This window comes from Phyllostomus discolor, chromosome 13 (assembly GCF_004126475.2).
Source record: "Phyllostomus discolor isolate MPI-MPIP mPhyDis1 chromosome 13, mPhyDis1.pri.v3, whole genome shotgun sequence".
In the NCBI taxonomy this organism is placed as follows: Eukaryota; Metazoa; Chordata; class Mammalia; order Chiroptera; family Phyllostomidae; genus Phyllostomus; species Phyllostomus discolor.
The window spans coordinates 2,810,311-2,831,204 of NC_040915.2; positions in this window are offsets into that span (position 1 = coordinate 2,810,311).

Genomic DNA, 20,894 nt, shown 5'->3' on the forward strand with positions numbered 1-20,894 from the left:
GATCCCAGACTGGCCACGGGGTGGTAGTGCACGTTTGGGACAGACCCCCGTAGCACTTCAAAAACTTTTCCAACGAACCAATATTTGAACCACAGCTTACAGGAGGTTGGTGGGAACCCGACTGCGTCAATTGGCTGCTAAAAGGAAAATATCAAAATTATACCACAGGAAGTACTGGAAAAGCCTTGATTTACTTGGGAAGAGACATTCAACAGATGCCAATGCTGAGATGACTTTACTGAGATATTAAGCAAAGATTTTACACCAGCTATTACAACAATGGTCCAATAAAAAGGGCAAATACTCTTGAAAGGGAAGTCTCAGCACAGAAAGAAAAGATACTGAGGAGAACCGAATGGAAATTTATTTTATTTTTTAAAATATACTGTATTGATTATGCTATTACAGTTGTCCCATCCCCCCCCTTATTCCCCTTAGCCCTGCACACCCCCTCCCACCTGCATTTCCCCCCTTCAGTTCATGTCCATGGGTCATTCTTTGGCTTCTACATTTTCTATACTATTCTTAACCTTCCTCTGTCTATTTTGTACCTACCATTTATGCTTTTTATTCCCTGTACCTTCCCCCCTCCCCCTCTCAGTCCCCTGCTGATAACCCTCCATGTGATCTCCATTTCTGTGATTCTGTTCCTGTTGTAGTTCTTTGCTTAGTTTGTTTTTGTTTTAGGTCCAGTTGTTAATAATTGTGAGTTTGTTGTTATTTTACTGTTCATGTTTTTGTCTTCTTTTTCTTAGATAAGACCCTTTAACATTTCATATAATAAGGGCTTGGTGATGATGATTTAACTTGACCTTATCTGGGAAGCACTTGATCTGCCCTTCCATTCTAAATGATAGCTTTGCTGGATAGAGTAATCTTGGATGTAGGTCCTTGCCTTTCATGACTTGGAATACTTCTTTTCAGCCCCTTTTTGCCTGCGAGATTTCTTTTGAGAAATCAGCTGACAGTCTTATGGGAACTTCTTTGTAGGTAACTGTCTCTTTTCCTCTTACTGCTTTTAAGATTCTCTCCTTATCTTTAATCTTCGCTAATGTAATTATGTGTGCTTCCTTGAGCCCAACTTCTTTGGGGCTTTCTGAGCTTCCTGGACTTCCTGAAAGTCTATCTCCTTTGCCAAATTGGGGAAGTTTTCTTTCATTATGTTTTCAAATAAGTTTTCAATTTCTTGCTCTTCCTCTTCTCCTTCTGATACCCCTATGATTCAGATGTTGGAATGTTTAAAGTTGTCCTGGAGGTTCCTAAGCCTGGCTTCATTTTTTTTGAATTCTTCTTTCTTCTGTTCTGGTTGGATATTTCTTTCTTCCTTCTGGTCCAAACCATTGATTTGCATTCTGGTTTTCTCCCCATGACTGTTGGCTCTCTGTACATTTTCCTTCATTTACTTAGCATAGCCTTCATTTTTTTCCTCTAATTTGTGACCATATTCAACCATTTCTGTGAGCATCCTGATTACCAGTGTTTTGAATTGTGCATCTGATGGTTGGCTATCTCTTTGTCACTTAGTTATATTTTTTCTGGAGCTTTGGTCTATTCTTTCATTTGGGCCATTTTATTTTTTTTGTCTCAGCATGCCTGTTACGCATAAGGGGCGGGAGCCTTAGGTGTTCACCAGGGTGGGGCAACCCACCCACTGCGTTGTTACGTTGTTTGCTGGGGAGGGGTCCAAGAGGGAACAATGGTGCTTGCTCTGCTCTCTGCCAGCTTTCAGTCACTTCCCCCACTTCCCACAAGTAAATTGGGCCCTTCTTGTGCCAATTCCTGGGTGGGTAGGCTTGTGTATGTTCTAGGACCCTGTGGGTCTCTCTAACGAACTCTCCTGTGAGGTTGGGAGCTTCTCCCACTGCTGCCTCAACCCCCACAGGTGTTTTCAGCCAGAGGTTTGAAGCTTTATTTCCCCGCTGGGACCCTGGGTTGTGGGTCTGTCTCGCTCCCCAGTTATTCCTCTTGACTTATCTGCATGTGAATATGGGACCACCTGGTCCTCCGGCCACCACCTTGCTGAGAGTGCTCTCCACCTGGCTGCAGTCTCCACCCCTCCTACCATCTGGGTGAGTGTTTCTTCTTTAACTCCTTGGTTATCAGGCTTCCATACAGTTCGATTTTCTGTCAGTTCTGGTTGTTTTTGTTTTTAAATTGGTAGTCCTTCTTTTGGTTGTGTGAGGAGGCCCAGTGTGTCTACCTATGCCTCCATCTTGGCTGGAAGTCACCCAAATGGAAATTTAGATGCAAACAATACAGCAACTAAAATAATAAACTTGCTGGATGGGCTCAATAGCAGAAAGGAGAGGATACAGAAAACAGCTAGTGCATTGGAAGATAGACAAAGAGAAGTTATCTGATCTAAGTAACAGACAGAAGAAAGATCAGCAAACGAATGGAGCCTCAGGGACCCATGGGACAGTAACAGAAGGTCTAACATTCACACCACTGGAAGGAAAAATGAAATGAAAGGGGTCTAGAAAAAACATTTAAAGAAAAATGGTAGCCCTGATCAGTGTGGCTCAGTTGCTTGGAGCATCATCCCATAGACTGAAGGGTGGTGGGACTGATTCCCAGTCAGGGCACATACCTAGGTATTGGGGTATGTACAGTTGGGGGTGCATATGAGAAGGCAGGCAATTGATGTTTCTGTCTTGCTCTTTCTCTTTCTCTCTCCCTTCCTCTCTCTCTGAAAGCAATAAAAAATGTCTTTGGGTGAGGCTAAAAAAATTTTTTTTTAAGAAAAATGGTAGGTTCTGGCCAGGTAGCTTACTTGGTTAGAGCATCGTCCTGATACGTCAAGGTTGCAGGTTCCATCCCCAGTCAGGGCACATACAAGAATCAGACAATGAACTCATGAATTGATATTTTTTTCTCTCTCTCTTCCCCTCTCTCTAAAAATCAATCAACCAATAAAAAATAATAATGGCAAGTTTTCCATATTTGGCAAAAAACAGAAACATAGAGACTTAAGAAGCTTAGCGAATCCAAAAAAGGATAAATACAAAGAAATCTATGTCTAGACACAGAATAATTAAACTTCTGAAAACTAAAGACAAAGAAAAAACATCTTAAAAGCAGCCAGAGAAAAATAACATATCACTGACAGGGGAGCAATGCTTCAAGTGACTGTGGCTTTCTCATCAGAACCGTGAATGCCAAAAGGAAGGGAAGCAGAGTTTCAAATGCTGAAAGAAAAGAACTTGCGACTCAGAAGTCTTTAGAGGATATATCCTTCAGGAATGAGAGTAAAATAAAGACATTCTCAGATGAAGGAAAGCTAAGAAAATATGTTGCCAGGAGACCTGCACTAAAAGATTGCTAAAGGAAGTTCTTCAGACAGAAGGGAGATGAGAGCAGAAAGAAACCTGAAGCATCAGGAGTGAAGGAAAAGAAGCAGAAATGGTACATATTTGGGTAAATATGATAGACTACTTCTCTCCTGTTGATTCTCCTGCTGAGCTCTTTAAAACATGTCTGAAAGCTGAAAATAAAAAATACATAATGTTGTCCAATGGGATTTTTAATGGATGGAGATAGGACATAGAAGACAAGTGCAACTCAAAAGAAGGAGGGTGAAGGGGCCTATATAGCAGTAAGGTTTTTATATTCCACTTGAGGTGGTAAAATAATTCTAAGTAGATTGTGAATGTTAAGTATACCTATTGTAATTCCTAGAGTAACCACTGAAAGAAACATTAAAAGAGATAGAGTAAAAAAAAAACGGGAGACATAAAATGGGATATATTCATAACCAGAAAAATAAATCTTAATTTAAATCTTACACTTTATGCAAAAATTAATTCTAGATAGATTATAGATACAATTTTTAGAAGCGTTCTGGCTGGTGTGTCTCAGTGGATTGAGTGCTGGCCTGCAAACCAATGGGTCGCTGGTTCGATTCCGATCAGGGCACATGCCTGGGTTGCAGGCCAGGTCTCCAGTAGGGGGTGTGTGAGAGGCAACCACACACTGATGTTTCTCTCCTCTTTCTCCCTCCCTTCCTCTTTCTAAAAATAAATAAAATCTTTAAAAATTTTTTGGAAGAAAACATAGGGGTCAATCTTTGTGACCTGGGAGGAGGCTGACTTATGGCGTTAAGAGCACAAGGCACAAAAGCAATGCAAGTGCCCAATGATAGACGAATGGATTTAAAAAGTAGTGATCCATACGTGCAATGGAATATTACACTGCTATAAAAAAATAAGATCTTACCATCTGTGATAACATGGATGGACCTGGAGGATAATGTGCTAATGAAATATGTCAAACAGAGAAAGAAAAATACCGTATAATTTTACTTATATGCAGAATCTATAGAACAAAATAAATGAACAAACAACTTAGAAAGAGACTCATAGATACAAAGAACAAACAGACAGGTGCCAGAGGAGCAGGGGTGATGGGCTGGGTGAGGCAGGGGAGGGGCAGAACTGCATGCGGGTAGTCACAGAGCAGCTGCAGGGATGGGACTTGCAGCACAGGGAACGCGTCCAGTCAATGGTGTCATGACAACTGCGTGCGCATTTGAAATGTCTGTGGGGCCACTTCCTGAATTATTCGATTGTCCAAGCACTAGGCTGTCCACCCAAAGCTAACATAAGGCACTAATGAGTGTCAAAAAATAAAAATTAAAAAAATTTAAAAAAGCACAACCCATCAGAGTCAAAAGTCCCACTTTGAGGAAGACAGTGTCAGACAGCGAGAGGGAAACTGCAGACTCGGGAAGAGTATTTGCGTGCCACATCCCCAGCAAAAGATTTGCATCAAAAGTAGATGAACTCAACAGTGAGAAAACAAACCCGATTAAGAAAGTGTGCAAAAGACGGAACAGATACTTTACCCCAAACAATATAAGGATTAACACATAGGAAGATGTTCAACATCACTAGTCGTTAGTGTAACAGGGTGCAGTCAGGGCCCCGCCCCTCAAAAGAGGGATTTATAATGGGGTCCAGAACTCAGGGTGTCCAGGAAATATTAAAAATATAGGATATCCCCACCCCCACAAATCTGGACTAGGGGATGGGACACATGGAGCAGGGCCATTGAGAGTTATTTTGCATATTAACAGTTTTGCAGATAACTGCAAACACAGTTGTTTTGCATATCTATAACAGCTGGCTAGCTTCATAGATATGAAGCTGTGGCCAAGCTTTGAGCCAGGGAGATGGCAGTGACTTTGACCCATGGTATACCTGGGAGGCAGCTCCCCCTGGTTACAGCACCTGAGAGCTCAGAGATGGTTCTCTCCATGCTATGGGGCCATGCCTGCCTGGACTTACTATGGCAGCCCAGAAAGGTGGAAAAGATACACTTGCCTCTCTGCTAAGAGGGCAGGTCCCTGGCACATGCCTCACCCAGAAAAGGGAAGAGTTAGAGGAGGTGTCATTGGAGCTGGACTTTGAAGGACAAGCAGACAGGGGCAGGGGGCAGAGGCTCAGATGAAGAGCAGCATGGGCAAAGGGGCAGAGGGGAAGAATCTAGTGGGTTCAGGGAGCCCGAGTGGATGACTGTGGCTGCAGCACTGGGTGTGCTGTGGGAAGGAGGGCGCGTGCTGAGGCAAAGAAAGGCCGGCCTCAACACAACTGCGTGTGCTGACCAAGGACCTGATGGCACTTCTGGCATCTGCTCCAGCGCTCTTGCTCTCTGAGGGAAGCACAGGCTGTGACAAATAGGGCAGGGACCCTGGGATCAGACAGACATGAGCTCAAATCCTAGTTCTGCTGTTCAGAGTGGTGGCCATCACTGAGTCGGGCTCCCTCAACACTCCCATCCAATCCGCCTCTCCCTCACCTCCCTCTGCTTTGGAACACGGAGTTCAGCTTCCCAGTATCTCCTGCCACTGTGACACAGATCTGGCCAACACGCTGGAATCAGAACCCTAGTGAGGGGTCTTCTGGAAGTGGAAGAGGTCCAATAAAAAGGAAAACATACTCAACTGAATCAGAATTTTGCCTTCTCTTCTCCTTCTTGCTTTGAATGCCAAAGTATGTTAGGACCTACAGCAGCCACTTTGTGAGCTTGAGGGACAAGCTAAGAATAATGGTTTAAGAAAAACTGGGCAGAAGACAGAAAGTTCCTCAGCCTATGACAACATCACTGAGCAACTGGACCTCTGAGTAGGAGTTGGATACTCTGTTACTTACAGTCAAACACAGTGTTAACAATATACGCTCTGAGTTGTTTCCTCCACTGTTAACTGGAGTTAATAATATTAATTAATATTCATTACACTCATGGTGTGTGCCAAGAACTCCTCTGGGTATTGGTGGCGAAGAGTGAAAAGGAGGTATGGTCCCTATTCTTTTTAAACTCACAATTTGGTGGGGGAGACAATGAACCCATAAGTAGACAAGAATACAGGGTGGACAAAAGTAAGTTTACAGTTGTGTGGGGAACAGTATTTCAGGCAGAAGGAAGAGCAAGGACAAAGGGCTCGAGGCAGGGCCTGGCTGGGGGAGTAGGCAGACCAGTAAGGAGGCCAAGGAGTCCATGGCAGTGAATGAGGAGCAGAGAAGGTGGAGGTGATCCCAGAGAGGCGGGTGAGGGTCAGATGCTAGTCTTGATGAGTGAATTTATTCTAAATGCCAAAGGGAAGTCACTGGAGCACTTTCAGAGGCATTTGAAACCACGTGCTGAGTACCTTGTACATTGTAGGTGCTTAATTAATGTCTGTAGCCTAGGGTAGATGGCTCCTGTCCCTTGGTGGGATTCCTGTCCCTTCTCAGGCTCAACCAGCCCCTTCCCTGGAACTGCTTGCCTCGTGCCCCAGCTTCTGAGCTGGGCCCCTCCATCTGTCTTCTGTGTTTTCCTGGCCCTGCATTGTCCTCCCCTGGGGCCGTTTGCTCCCTCCAGAGCGGGCATAATTGCCGCTTTCCACAACGACATAAAAATCTAAGAGGCACAATCAATACAGCACGCACACACACATCATCGTCTTTCATTGCAAACGATAAAAGCGTAAACAGTAGGGGTGGCAGCAGCTCTGGAGGCTGCGGCGGGGGGTGGGGGGGGGGCCAGCGGCCACTGCTTCCCTGCTCATCTCACCCCTTCTGGGGGGCCAGCTCCAGTCTGGGGGTGGCGCTCCTCATCAAAGCCCATTGGGGAAATGATTTTCTCTCTCTTTTCCTTCCAGAGGCAGCAATCCGGGCTCTTTAACCTGAGTTCAGAAATCCAATTTGTCTTCCCTTTCACTATTTTAAATGCTTTTTTTGGTATCTTCCCTACATCTTCTGTGTCTCCCAAAATACAGAGCCCAGAGTGCCTTCCTGGAGGCACAAACACTTGCCTGGTTCTTCCTTGTCACAAGCCCCTGAAGTGACCTTGACAAGGGAGACCAATCCTGCATGGCCAGCTTCTTCTGGTCCATGTCCGGCCTGCCACCCACAGCTTATCTCAGGATGTGCACAGAAATTATTACATCCCCAGCTCTCGCAAACTCCCGGCGATGACTTCTTCAAACTCGTTACTTAATGAACGTCATCCAATTCCGATTCAGCCTTGCCACACTCTCATTTGCGAAAGCCAATCTGCTTTATAATTCTAACCTCTGGCTAGAAACTGCTCCCAATTTCATGTCGTCCATAAACGTGATGAATGGTTAGCTTGTGTCTCTGCAGTCTTTCATGTATTTATTCAACCAGCATTTATTGAGTGCCTACTGGATACCAAGTTAAAGAAGACGCAGGTCCTATGCGGGAAGGACTCCTGTGCTGGTGATAACGCCGTCGTGGATGCAGTTCATTTGGTGTGATGGCGGGGGTGGGGGGGGCGGGGACCGAGAGCTGGCCTCCCCGGGGGAGGAGGGGTGTAAACCGGCCTTGGGCCAACAGGGAATTTTGCCGCCTGGAGAAGAAACGGTGTTCCGTGTAGATAGAATGTGCGCAGGCAAGAAGTGCTGGGGGAGGAAGTGCATTGCTGTCTAAGAACGTGAGGGCTAGTTGTTTTCAGGCTGCGATCCAGCGAGGACCAGGACTCCTCTGTCTCTTGGCTCTGCTCTTGTCTGCTTCCTTCTGAGGCTCCATGTGGCACCAAAGCGGCTGCCCGCAGCCCCGGGGTTACACCCTCCCAGGTTCTAATCCAGAAACAGAGATTGCTCTTCCCTTAACTGACTCAGTGAAACCAGAGTCTCTCAGAATCTTACTGGGTCACACGCTCACCCCTGACCAATCGGGGTGGTCAGGGGAATATAAGCACTCTGATTGGCCAGGCCTGGTCACATGGGGTGAGTGGGCCAGGGATGGAGTTGCTGCGTTTGAAATATGCGGGCTGGAAGGAGGGGATGAGGATTCCCAGGCGCAAAGTGGAGCACTTAGTGCTGACAAGGGGGAACAGGGTGCAGGGCTGCTGGAGCACAGAAGGCCACTTTGCCATCCGTGGGCTGTGGCGCTCCCCCCTTCCAAGCCCGGAAGGGTCCTTTCTGCGTGGTGTGTCCTCCCAATCGCTTGCCAGCCTCTCTGAGGATGAGGTCGGACATTGAGGCTTTTTCCTTGCTACCACGTTCTCACCATGTGCAGGCGGACGGAGAACGCACTTGCTTTCTGCTTTCCCAGATGCTGGATTGCTGAGCTGGCAAGTCCTTTCCAGCCAGGCCTCCTGTCTTCAGCCTCCCCATTCCTTAAGCTTTTTCTCCACCCTTCTCAAAACCAAACCTTCAGCCATCCAGGACCCTGCAGGCTGGCCTCTGGCAGCTTCCAACAGGAGCTCAGCGTTGGGGGCCTCTCGAGGCACATCCTGAGTTGCCCTCAGCCAGCCTGAGTCCTGGAGGCTTCATCAGGAGTTAGGACAGAACAGTGGGCTCTGTAGGGGATGGCCTGGGCTTCTGGGACACCCGGACCTAGGCTCCAGTCTGTAGGGACCAGGATTAGGTTCAGCTGTGACAGACACCACCCCAAAGAAAAAAACAGTGCCAGCAAGACAGAAGTGTATTTCTCTGTCAAACAATCAAGCGGCTGGGAGAGGGATTTCTCACAGTCTGTATCAGTTATTCCTGTGGCTCAAGCCATCTTCTTCGAGTGGCTTCCACTTCATGGTGCAAGATGGCTGTTTGGTTCCTGCACCCCAGAGGAGAAAGGGACAAAGAAGGGCATGTCCCCCTTTAGGGACACCCTCCAGGACGGCACATTACACTTGTGTTTACAGCGTTCTGGTCACAAATTAGTCATGTGGGCAAATTCCAGGCAGCCATGGGCCCAGCTAAAGATCTGAGGGAGGAGAATGGATAAGGGGAGGGGGGAACAATTACAGCTTGGGCCCCTAACTGTCTTCATCGCCCGTGATTTCACCACCTTCCCCTGAGGCAGACGAAGCAGTGGAGTCAGAGAGGGGCCGAGAGATCTGCCCAGCATGCCCCACACTCTCTTTCTCCCTTCTGCTGACTTCCTTGCTCCTGCACCTGACCCGGAGCATAGCTCTCAGTCTCCCTCAATTGTTTTCAAGGAACAGGGTCTTTTCTGTCTAGTCTGTGGGTGTGAGTCACCAGCCTGGGGCACCCTTGGGTCTGTGGTGCCTGTTCCCCAGCAGGGTGGACAGCGTGGCTCAGACCCACAGGCTTGTCTCCATACAAAACTTACTGGTCTTCCCCTGACTGTGCCTGTCAGTTAGTGGCGTCAGTTTAGACTGCAGCACATGCAGGGTCTGCCTCTCGGGGCCCCTGAACACCATGTGCATCTTTCCGTCTGCACAGCCCTCTGTAAGCCAGGACTGAGCCCGGCCCTGCAGCTCTCCTAGGGGACTCCGGATGGGCATCGAGTGAAAACTAATGTGGGCCCTGTGTTCTGAGGAGCTCAGCTCGAAAGCTGCCGCGCTCAGCGCCAGTGCGGTCCCTCAGTGCCACTAAGTGGTAATTGCTCTGGGCCCTGGGATGAGGGCTCCAGGCCCAGCAAGGGAGCTGTTCACATTTACCACCCAGTTGCGTGCAGGGTGGGGTGGTGCTGGGGCTGGAATGAGACCTGCTCACTGGGAGGCAGGGCTGAGAGGCTCTGTGATGCCCAGTCACAAGAGCAAAACTGTTCCCAGGCAGGGGGGCAGGCAGTGACAGTTGGCACTGTGGAAGTAAACAGGGGCAACACAGGTTCAGGCACTGACATTGGGTGTAGAGGTCCCCTGCAGGGGGAAGGGACTGGGGAACGACACGGCCACGCCGGCCAGGGTCTGGGCCTAGGCAGAGAGAGGACAGAGGCCAGTTTGCAAATGGGAGATTCACCTGTGGAGGACATGGGGGTGTGCCAGGAGCCAGCATGTCCCACCTGGGCGACTGACCTCAAAAGTGGCCTGTCTGCCACGTCACACCTACTCCCCCGTCCCCCTCCGTGGAGCAGGCAGTAGAAGGTTGCTGCTGTTTGGGGCTGAGTAAGCCCCTCCCCAACCTTTTATCACCCTGCAATAGATTCCCATCGCTTCTGAACCCCCAAACTCCTTCTCATGCCCAGTGGGAGCCCACTTGGGCTGGCCTCTGCCTTCCTCTCCACTTCAAGTCCCCCCTTCCTCCTTCCTGGCTCACTGCCCTCCAGCCACCTAGCCTTCTATTTGCTCTTCAAACCCCATCAGACCTGCTCCCCCCTCAGCCTTTGCACTTGTTGTTCCCTCTGTCTGGGATCTTCTTTTCATGGCTCTTGGCATGGCTGACCCTCGGAGAGATCCTCTCTTAGCCCCTGCCCTCCTCGCACCCTTCCTCATCGCTGCTACCCTCCGGTCATGCTGCCACCTCTGTATGTAAGACACCTGAAGTGACCCGACTGGCTGACTTGTTGATTACCTGTCTCTGCGCGTGAATATGAGTCCCGGGTGGGGAAACCTCTAGTCGTGTTTTCTGTCTTCTCTGCAGTGCCTGCAGCACAGCAGTTCTCAGTAACACAGTGAAGGGACGTGGCCTTCATTTGGGTACCCCCAGAAGCAAACCCTGACACATGGTTTTGAGTGCAGTTGGCTTATTTGGGAGGTGGTGCGGAACGGGTGATGTTCTCTGGCAGGTCACCACTGTGGGCCACCAGAGCAGAATCCTGAGTTCTGGCAGCTCTGTAGCCCGCAGGCCTCAGAGTGCTCCCACGCAAGGGGAGAGGGAAGAGTGACGTGGGGTACTTACCCCCATCTCCCATAAGTTACTGGTTGAGGGTTGTATTTCCCAGCACTCTGGCCCTAGTAACACAAGGAAGAGCAGCCTCCCAGGTACCAGAGAAAGGCCCCAGGGAAGCATCAAAATGGACAGAGGGTGAGGTCTGGGCACCAGCACAGCCCAAAGCCATTACCTGCCTGGGTCCGGGGTCAGGGCCTGCCTCTGCAGGGTGATAGTGCTCACCTTTTGCTTTCTCTGTGTTGAGATGCCTTTGGTGGCAGGCAACCAGTGGAAGCACTCACAGTGGTAAGGACTTTGTCTCACGCTGCAGGAAGTCTGGAGGAGGCGTGCCTTCAGGCCTGGGAGCCAGAGGTCCAGTGATATCACCAGGAACCTGGGCTCTCTCCCCATCTCTACTTTGCCCCTGTTAGTGTGTCAGCGCCAATCTCAGTCTGGCATCCTCAGGGTCACAACATGGCTGCAGAAGCTCCAGGATTCATGACCAGATGCCATCATGCACCGAGAAGAAGAAAGCATCTCTCGTAGGATCAAAGAAACCTTGCACCACCGTTCATGTGTCACTGGCTTTAAGTGGACAGAAATCCCACTCCCCTTTGCCCTAAACAAGGCAGGGGCTCGGGACACGGATCACCGAGACTCACCCTGAGCAATATCAGGTAATAAGGAAGAGGGCACTGGCAGGTGACTGGTGGTGTCTGCTAAACACACCTTCCATCCCCGGACTGAGACGAGGGTGGTTGAGAAGGCAGAGCACCAGCCTTGCCAGAGAAGATGGGCCGGCTCCCGCTGGCTCAGAACCAGTGGGGGATCTGGAAAGGCTTCTCTTAGTCTTTGATCTGCAAAGAGCCCCTGTGCCCTGACAGATGGTTTCCTGGCCTCCTCAGGGTGTCCCGTTCCCTCCCAGCAGCCCCTGAGGCAAGCCTGGGGCAGGAGGACTTTGGAGAAGTTGGTGGGGGGGACCTTCGCTCCCCTTCAGGGGATTTGCATCTCCTTTGGCAGCTAATTACTTAGGACGGATGCTTGTGACTCGGATGGGAGCTCCCAGCTCCTCTCCCCTCCCTCCAGCTGGGACAGAACAGGTGGTGGAGGGAGCAGAGGGCTCAAGTGTGTTGTTTGCAGGGCCATTCATCACTGGAGGCGTTTATACTGTCCCCGGGGCCAGAACCCAGGCAGAACGAGTGGTGCCTGAGAGCAGGTGGGAGGTGATGGGGATCCACTCCTCTGGCACCATCTCCATAAGGGGGCCGGCCTTGTGACACAGAGGAGAGAGGCTGGGGCTGGCCAGGTGGTGGATGAAGTAGGGAACTCGTGCACCCAAGGAAGGAGAACAAGGAAATAAAAGGTAGGAAGCATCTCTGATTTTCCTGTACAGGTGTATTTGGAAGATTTGCAGACTGAGCAGATGAACTCAGATGAAGAAGATTGGCAGTTGGTGTTTGCCTGGGAGCAGGGGTGGGGGAGGGAGAGAAGCCGAGACGGGTAGCTTTTGCTGGCTGCAGTGGTGTGAATACTCTGATGCTGCTTCCAGGCTACTAATTGTTCGACAGCCCGTTCACAGATCCTTGACTGTTTACCGTCGGGCCCTAGGCCTGCTGGGGCCAGCCCCTGTGTGTGACGTGTTTACGGACAACGTTGAATTTCATTATCCGTCAGTTCCTAAGAAATAACAGGCACCCTCTATGTGTCCAGATCCATGTTCCAGGGACACCGGGAAGCTCCGTCCCCGCTTCTGTGAGCACACAGGTCAGATCAGGGACAGGGTCATCTCCGAGTGGGATGGAGTCTCGGGGACAGTGCCTGCATGTGTCTGAGGGGCGTGGCCTTGAGGTCTCTGTGCGTCATTCCTCTGGCGTCTGTACTGTGAGTCTAGGAGATCTGAATTCACCCCGGCTCTGCCTGGGCATTTCCTTGTGGCCTTGGGCAGCTCAGTCCCTCTCTGCCCACCGTGAACAGAGGAAGATGAACGCTTGGGTTGTTTCAGCCCTGTCCTTCTGCTATTCTCCTCTGTCCTGCATCTCACCTCCTGTTTTATTCCTTGCCTCTCCTGGCCACCTAAGCCCTCAGCCTCGGAAGACCCTCCATGGCCATGGCCAAGGTCCCAAGGCATCCCTTGAGATAAGCTCTGTCTTATTTCTGGAGGCCAGCGTGATTGTGGGGGTCAGGCACGGCACCCGGGCTCCCCAAAGAGCCGGCATGTGCTCCACTGGGGAACTGATGGCTCATGGCCGCCTCTCCCCAGCAGCAAAGCTTTCCAGGCTCCAGGAGCAGGCAGGGTTGGGTAGCACCCAGGGCCGCAGCTTACCTGGGCCTCTTCCTACCTGGGCATTGGAGCTCAGACTGCTGCCCTCTCCAAGCCCTAGTGTTTAAGCATGAAATTGTAGAGGCACTCTGAGCCATAAAGGGCTCTGCAGATATTTTTAAATACGAGAGTTTGGTTTATCTGTACATGGGGCAGATCAAAGCACTTCCCAGGTTCCCACCTGGGGGAGTTCCTGGTGACCTCCAGAGGTGGCATCATTGTGCCACCCTCAGTGGGGCTTCTTGTCATCTCTCTACAGAGTGGGCAGCATGGGGGTGACATGTCCACAGGCTGAGCATCACAGCGCAGACACGGTTTTCTGTTATTTTCTCTTGCAACTGAATTTGTAACTCATCTGTGTTTCTTAGAGAGCTGAGGCTGTAGCAGGCAGCTGTTAATAATAGATACAAGGGACTGTCTGGTACCGAGTTGCCGAAGACAGTAATTAGCATTTTAATTTAGCCATTTTCTTCACAGTCACCTCTGGAGACAGGGGTTCGAATCTGGAATTGGGGTCACCAGTAAAGGTTTGCCTGTGTCCTCCTCCAGAGCCCCCACGGGTGTTTGTCACGTGGGCTGCGACAGCCCAGGACCAAGTGAAGCCTGAGGGGGGCGTTGTCCATTCAGGCTGTGGAGCTGACGGAGGGCAGAGCTTGGCTTTGCAGCGGGGTGGGCAGGAGGGAACCCGCCTGGCCCTGGGAAGGGTGGGTGGCAGGGAGGAGGTAGGCAGGGCAAGGAATGGGAACTGGGCGAGGATGGGACACTGAGTGGGCTTCAAGAGGAGGCTGAGCAGGGAGGGGCTGTGTGGGGCCAGCACGGCCGCTTTTCCCCTCCACGAGCACTAATTTTCTTGATTTTTCTTCAAGCCCCAGCAGCCGGTGATTGCTGGAGTGTTAGGGATAAATGACTCAGTGGATTTGCCTCTTTTCTTCTCCTAGTTCACAAAACAAGATTTTAAAATGACAACAATAACAAGGAGAGTTTTCTCCCCTCTTAGTGGCTAAGGGTTAGGGACAATGCTTTGGGGTCCAAGAGGCACAAGCTTGTCCCTGTTTATCATGGGTAGAGGGTGGGAGCACCCCTCACAGTCCCTTTCCCAGACCCCCGCCCCCCGCCCATCTCTCCCACCTTGGGTAGGGGGAGTAGGCAGGTGCAGGCCGCTCCTTCTGAGACCAATCTCATTTATCTAGTCCTGCCTCCCCAGCTCCACGCCTGGCATTCAGTGTTGCTCAAAGATAGCCACACACATTAAAAAATGACCTACATTTTCCCCTCCAGGCAAAAGCATCTTTGATGTATGAGGCAGCAGCTCCAGTCTCCCAGGGCTTTGGGACCGGAGACTAGAGGCCACGTCAGGAAAGTGAGTAGGTCTGGATGAGGAGGGTGGATTTAGGTGCCGGAGGCCCACGGCAGGTGCAGTGAGGTGCCGGGGGACAGGCTGGCTCTGAATGTTCTGAGTGGAGCTGACGCAACCCCATGGTGCTCTCAGGCCCAGTGTCTCAGGCTCCTTCGGAGTGATGGGAACCTCAGTCCTCTCCTTCTGTCTCCTCTGCAATATCATCTTTATCACTTAGGAATCTTTGAGTTGCAAATGATGGAGGACAAGACTCAAACTGGTTTAAACAAAAATGGGAGTGTATATGCTCCTGTAAGTCAAAAGTCAAGTGGTAGTGCAGGTTTCAGGTTATGCTTGATCCAGCATAGTTACAACTCCCTGGGATCTGATTTCTGTCCTGCTGTCTACTCCATTTTTCACAGCGTCATCCTACGGCTGGGTCCCTTAGGACCACAAGTTGGTGGCCAGGACCTCTTCAAACTCCATTTCTTTGTTCTTTCCAGTGAGAAAGGAAGGAGCTTTCTGGGTTCTCTTCTGGGACACAGCGACTTCCACTGGCCTGAGTTCAGTCACGTGTTTATCTTTGACAGGATGGGCTGTCGGGCTGTCCGCCAGAGCTAATAGTGGGCTCAGTCCTGCTCAAACTGCTCCCAATGGGGAGGGGTGGATCCTCCCGAAGGAAAGTGGACTGAAGGCGGTGACCAACCTAAACTGTCCATCCTATTTGTCACCACTCCCTCCCTGCAATGCAGTCACACAGCCCCACCCTCTGCCATGTGGCTGTGGTTTTGGTTCTTTTGCTGTTTATTTAACAGAGAGGTGTAGACTTTAGGGTGACGCTGACTTTGCAGTGGCTCCCACTTGAATGGGTGGAGGACATGGATGTAGGCCTTGGCTGCATGACTCACCTTGACCATGGACCGTTAGGGGAAAGGACATGAACAGAGGCTCTGCATCTGGGAGTGTGATTTGCATTGGCCTCTCACACTTCTTCCAGCACCATGAGAAGAACAGACCCTGGGGAGCTGCTGGTCCCAGAAACAGAGCCACCCTGCTGACCCTGAGTCTGGACAAGAAAAATAAAGACAGAAAGCTTTTGGTTTTCAGTCACTGAGACTTTAGGGTTATTTGCCACGCGGCATTATTGCAGCAATAGCTGACTGATGTTGACACAAAGAGGTGGCGGGTTAGTTGGAGTCTGACGGTCGGGATGTGCAGGGTGAGGGCGGCATCATCAGTGAGAGGGGCGGGGGTCTCCCAGAAAGGTCTCCTTTGTTCCCTGGGGTCTGGAAGGCTGCCTGGCCCCCCTTCTGTGCCAGGGTGCCTGGGAAAAAGAGGCAGTTTGGGGAGGGAAGATGCCGGAACATGGCCTAAAAGGACACTGGGTCCTCAGCTCAGCCCACCAGTGTCCCCAGCTCTGCCACTTGTCCCCTGGTGGTGGGCAAAGACAGAGCTTGGGGGATCGTGTCCTCATGGCAAGCTCAGCGACCACTGGTCTGGGCCATTTGGACCCTGGCATCGCTGTTCGGCTCTAAGCCATGAGAGCAGTTCTCATATCCCTAGAAAGTAGCATTTAAATTAAAATGTTATAATTTAATATCCATTTGAAATGCCTGTAAGAGAACCCAGTCGGAGGGTGATGAAGAGGAAGCCTCACAGTGGCTAGCATTGACTCTGATCTACCTGGCGGGCCCACCTGTCCTGCAGCCTCCATGCTCATGGGGCATGCAGCTGGTTAGGGGGCGCTGTCACGCAGAGCCTCAATGCCCCTGTGAGTCTGAGTGGGCGGCGGGTAGTTCCCGGATCTGATGAGGGGAACCGGGCCAGAGACAGTAAGGGTGAGCGGTGACCAGTGCCACCCTCCTCCGGGGTGTGGTCCCACTCCGGGGACATCTGTAGCTGTCAGGTTGTCGAGCAACCTTGGTGCCCACCTTGAGCCCCAGGCATGGTGGGGTTTAGACAGAGGGGTTATTGCCTTCTCCTAAACTTTGGGATTGGCCAGGGTGGGGCAGGTGTCAGCAGCCCCTCCTGGACCGGAGGGTCTTCTGGGGCACTGCAGGTCCAGGCCTCTGCTGATGTGGGGAGAATGAACTTGGACTCTGGACAGGCATGCAGGTCCAAACTCTGCCAAGTTGGGCGAATGCTGTTGCCCCTGCAGCGCCTGGCTTCCCAGTCTGCTCTAATGGATCTGCTGTCTTCACGAACGTCTGCCCGCCCCAGCCCCCCGACAGGGGGGAGCTGCTGCGCTGTCCTTAGACTTCTGAGATGGCGGTGTGGTTCAGCGCTTGAATGCCCTGTTTCCCTGGGTTGAAATCCTGGCATGACCTCTTAGTAGGTGGGAATTTCGAAAAATTCTGCGTGACCTCTCTGAGCCTTAATTTCCTCATCTGCAACATGGAGATCGTGATGACCACTCCCTCCGTCACTCCCTGCGCGAGGGGTCAGTCCTCCAGGCCTGGGGTGTGAGGACAGCGTCTCAGTCCTGAGTCCGCCGTACGTGCGGGAAGCGCGGCGCGCATGTGCACTGCGATGCCTCATCTGTGACTACTGGGATCGCTGGCCTGTTGGGTGCAGATGCCTGGGTGACTTCAGCGTGACTGCGGCTTCCTTCAGCTCTGCACATCTCTCTCTCTCCTGGCCCCGGGCCAGTGCTCTGGCCTCCCTGATGGGAACTGGCCAGAAACAGCTGAAGCTGGCAAGACAAAGCCGAGGGCAGGTGAGGGTGACCCAAAAGTCCTTCCCTGCCCGCGGCCGAGGGCCCCACAGCAGCTGGTCAATACCTCATCGACTCCTGCAATCACTTCATATCGCCATATCTTGAACTTTAAGGTGTTCTTTTTTTTCCTGCACAGCGAGGTGTTCCCATGGCAACCTGCTGGCGACACAAAACAGTCACTGTTCCCAGAATGGACAGCCTTCTTCCCTATCTCTTGGAGAAGCCACAGCAGCCGTGCCCCACGTAGCGCTCAGCCCCGTGGACACAGGACCACTGCCCCGGGAGGTCCCTTCTCTGACTTGCCTGGTCCTAGGGCTGCGTTCTGGAGGGCGCAGCCGAACGGCGGTTCTTTTGCTTTAATGTATTGGGTCAGCCAAAGAGTCCATTTGTTTTTCCCATAGGATGGCTCTAGCGGTGCTTAGCTGTCTCTGACTTCACTCGAAATGTTTTTGTTAGGTTGTATTGTGACGGCTGTCGTACCAACCTGCATTAAAAAATATCAAAATTGGTGAATTTTGGTGTAGCCATTTTAATATTGATGATGGAAGAAAATAGGCGACATTCTCAGCATATTGTGCTTTATCATCTCAAGAAAGGTAAAAATGCAACTGAAATGCAAGAAAAGATTTGTGCAGTGTGTGGAGATGCTGTGGCTGATCGAACGTGTCAAAAGTGGTGTGTGAAGTTTCGTGCTGGAGATGTCTCGCTGGACTATGCTCCATGGTTGGGTACACCAGTTGAAGTTGATAGCAATCAAATTAAGACATTAATTGAGAATGATCAACATTATTTCACGCAGGAGACAGCTGACATACTCAAAATATCCAAATCAATAAAGTTATTGGTGAAAATGAAAAATGTGTCTTCTACAGAAGAAAACCACACGAACTTTTTGGCCAACCTGATACATTTACGGAGGGCCTGTGATGCCCAGCAACAGTGGAGACACAGCAGCAGAGAAGGCAGACAGAACCTGCCCCCAGGGACTAGAATTCTCATTGGCTTCTCCTCAAGGCAGTTTCAGAGGAACTGGAAAAGGAACAAGGCAGTTTCAGCCAGAGCTGAGCACTGTGAGGACAAGGTGGCTGTGCAGCAGTGGGAAGCTCAGGAGGGGGTTGGGGAGGCCCAGCCATGCAGGACTGTGGGGAGGGCGTCCGGGCAGCGGGGACAGTGAGTGCAAAGGTCCTGAGGCAGGAGTAAACTTGAGAGTGTGAGGAGCGGGCATAGCCTGGAAGGGCTGGAGGGTGGGGGCGAGGTGGGCCAGGGCATCATTAAGAAGGGTTTTGTGAGCAGAGGTCAGAAGCTGGGATTTTATTTTAACTATAATGGAGAGCTGTTTGGGGGACTTTAAGCAGGGTGAGACATGGTTTGATACAAGTTTCAAACTCGTTTTTGGATTGCTTTGGAGCAAGTTGGGCTCCTTACCTTTCAGGGCCGCTCAGCCCAGAGAGCCGCACAGTTACTGAGTGAGCTGCGTGCTCGGCTGCAAAGTGTAGCTACAGATCCCGGACCTGGTCCTCCTCGCAGCCGGGAGGCGTAGGCCTATCTTCCCAGGAACGTGGGGGTCTTTTTACCAGATGTCACCATTCTTTTTCTTCGTGAAGAACGCCACCTTCTTCTTTGTGGTTTTGATATTTCTGGTTGCTGGCAGCAAAGCCACCCCCCGCAGGCCCACTCAATCACATTCTACCCCACCCCCCAAGCCACTGATATTGGTCCCTGATGAATGGGCAGCTTCGGACCCGTGAATCCCTCAGCAGGCCCCAGCCTGAACACGCAATCTCTCGTAACTCTATGTTAAGGGTGTGGCATGGCACCACAGACAGCCAGATAAAGAATAGAATAAGATGCCCGGTAAGTGGGATTGATGGCCGCCCTTGCCCAGACTGGGCTGGAAGAACTGAGATTCCCTTTCCCTGAGAGCTGGGGCCTGGCATGGCAGACAGGCTTCCGCCCACCCTGCCCCTTCAGGAATCTCAGTTCCAGGGCCCCAGAGATGCCCTTGCACCCCGGGGGTCTGAGAGCCTGAGAGAAACCGAGTACTTTCCTGGTGGCCAAAAGGTGCCAAAAGGGAGGACGGGGGGGATGTCGAGGGCAGGAGAGGAGCCCCACTGGGGCAGAGAAGATTCTTTTTCACATCGAACCAAATGGGCTTAATCCCAGAGGGCCTTCACTGGCTGCCTCTTCAGGTGCGGCTCAGTCCAGGCCTCCACCACGGTGCCCGGTCTGTCTGCCTCTTGGGTCCACCTGGGAACGGGCCCCACTCTCCTCTCTGCAGGCTCTCTCCCAAGGCCACCTGCTTCCTTATTCATGTCCAGTGGGCAAGATTCCCAGAACCGAATTTCATGGGCCCCGACCCCGTTGATGTGGGTCATATGCTCCTTTATTAATTGACCTGTCATTATGCAATGGGAAATGCAGATCGGCTAAGCTACCCTGGGCTCACCACACAGCTGCACGTGGGCTTGTTTCTACTTAAATGCTGGGGAATTTGGGATTTTCTGAGTAAGTGGGGGGAGGGAGTAGACACTGGAGAAACCACAGCTTTCACACCACCCCTCGGCCTCCTGTCTCACCTTTCTTCAATACACACCCTTATCTCCCCCCAATCATTGATCCAAAACCATTTGCAGAAGCCCAGGCTCTGTCTGTCCACAGAAACCTCCTGTACCGGCCAGGACTATTTGGTTGCAAGTGACAGAAACCCAGTTAAAATTGGCATGAGCCAAAACAGAATTGTCTCACATAATTGCAAAGTCCAGAGATAGTGCTGCTGGCATTAGGCCCAGTGGTTCCAGGGACTCTAACTGCCATCAGTATTTGGTCTCGCTCCATCTCTCAGATCTGTTCTCCTCTTTGTGACTTCACTCCCAGCAGGTGCTTCTCAGGGAGTGGCAGGATGGCCCCAACAGTCCAGTCCCTCTTGCTTTGGGTTTGTCCAGTGTTCAGGCAAAGTCCCAGATGATTCTTATTGGCCCATCTCTGACCAATCACTGAAGTGGGGCATCCCCCCCCTTGAATGCCAGGGCCTGGGTCCCTGTGCCTCTGCAGCTAGGGGAGTGGGGTGCCACCTGACCCACAGGGATGGACAGAACGTCCCAGTGCTGTTTCCAGAAGAGAGAGGAGGTGTGGGAGCTGGGCAGGCAGGACAGCAGTCTGTAGTGACGGTGCTGGCCCCGTGTTGCTCTGCACTGCCATTCTCCAGACACACCTACCCCTGCGCGTGTAGAACTAGGGGATGGCAATCATGGTATCTTCCCTCTGTGGTTAGTAGGTGCTTAACAAATCCTGCAGAGCAAAAGGTGTGACTAGAAATTGGATGTTGCAACCACAGCTACTGTGGATGGATCAGCTACCTACGCCAGTGCTTCCCAAATAGTATTTTCAGGAATTATGTACATTTAAACAAGATAGGGGGCGAGGAAATGAAGGCTCAGAGAAGTGAGGCAATGTTCCCAGGTCACGG